Here is a 1,820-nt window from a genome sequence, read left to right as displayed (position 1 = left end):
TTGAAGCCTGGGTTCATCTCCTTTTAAAAGGACCGTGGGAGTCATGGAATCATCCTGGAATGGTTTGGGTCAGAGGGACCTTAAAGAGAGACACCTTCCACTAGCTCAGGTTGCTCCAACCTGGCCTGGGACAATTCCAGGGATGGGGCAGCCACAGCTTCTCTGGGAAACTGTGCCAGGGCCTCCCCACCCTCCCAGGGAGGAATTTCTTCCCAATATCCCACCTAACCCTGCCCTCTGGCAGTTTGGAAGCCATTCCCCCTTGGAAATAGTCTCTCTCCCTGTTTCCTGCAGGTTCTTTTCGAGTCCTGGAAAGCCACAATTAGGTCACAATCCCAATTTTCCAGCCTCTTCTCCCCCCAAGTCCTTCTCCCCCGGGCTGTGAAGGGATTGAGGGAGAAGAGGGGTGAATTCCCGGTGTTCTTACTGGAATTCCAGCGTTGTCACTGGAAGCCAGCCCGGGATGGGGATGGTGCCACTAGGTGACACTGTGTGTCCGTGTTTCCCAGAGGCAGTTTCTGCTCTCGAGTTCAAGGGATTAGAACAGGACGGACGGAAGGAATAAGGACGTCCAGGGGTTTTTTCACTTCCACTTCTGGCTCCAGGTGGCTCTCCAGGGCAGCCGAGGACAACTGAGGGCTTATTTTTTCCCCCCTTTCCTATCAGCTGCTTAGTTTGCAGCTCCCAACTTGAGCCCGAGGTGGGTTTGGTCAGGAGAGACGGGGACAGAGAGCCAGAAGAAAAGCAGGGAAAGTCCTGCAGCAGCGTGAGAAACTGCCCATGTGTGTGCCAAGGATATCAGGGAGGGAAAAGCAGCCTGCTGCCCAGCTGGGAGGTGCTGGCAGCCCCACAACCGGCTGCTCCTTGTCCTTTCTTTTTAAGGGAGAAGTGAGACGTGACTCGCACAGACCGAGGGAAAACTCAAAAAGCTGATGTGCAGTCCTGGGCTGCTTTCTGTCACCTTTCTCTCTTCTGTTTGGTGTCAGATTCCCTTAAGTGACTAAGCAATTGGGGATCCTTCTGACTGGAAATTGTGCTGTTTGAAAAGGGGGGGGGGAAAGAATGTTCGATGTGGACTTGGATTTATGGAATATGCCAACTGCTTGTTTCTCAGGAAACGCGATTGGATTTTAGTGTCTCCCCGGTTACGTGATACTGAAGCAGCACTGGCTGCACTTAGCAGAGACTTTAATCACAAAATCATTATTTCTTAGTTAAATCTGAGGCGTCTCTGAGGTACCAGGACCCTCACCTGGTCACTCGGACCAAGGAGAAATCAGCACAAGTGGTACTGCTTTAAGCATTGGTTAAAAAAAAAGAAGTGAGCAGATCATGAATTACTCCATCCTTGAATCTATTAGTTATGGGAGTATTTGAGTGCTTAATGGGCCGTTTAATTTGCTCTCTGACTGGACAGGTGCCAGAAGAGCCATTAAATGAAGGATGGATCGTTTGCCGCCGCGCGTGAGGTGGTTGATGTTGAACCACCTTCGTGGAGAGGTTGAGAACCTCACCACAAGCTAAAAGGAATACGTTAAACTTTGCCAGCTGGGCGTTTGTGTTGCTGTAAATGTTAAACTGCATCTCTGTTAATGTCGGTAAAACTGATCCTTGGGATCCTGCCATAAACTCTCCACACGGGAGGCTGCTCTGGCAGCTCTGGGCCCTTCCCTGCAGGGGCCGCGGGCCTGCCTGAGGAATTATATCGTGGAATCATGGAAAAGTTTGGGTTGGAAGGGATATTAAGGGCCGTCCAGTTCCATCACCCTGCCACAGTGGGATTCTCGGGGCTGTGCAGGGCCAGCAGATGGACTTGGTTG

The sequence above is a fragment of the Chiroxiphia lanceolata genome, chromosome 30, assembly GCF_009829145.1.
Source record: "Chiroxiphia lanceolata isolate bChiLan1 chromosome 30, bChiLan1.pri, whole genome shotgun sequence".
Taxonomy (NCBI): Eukaryota; Metazoa; Chordata; class Aves; order Passeriformes; family Pipridae; genus Chiroxiphia; species Chiroxiphia lanceolata.
The sequence above is the reverse complement of the archived record's forward strand: the minus strand, read 5'-3'. Positions refer to the sequence as shown.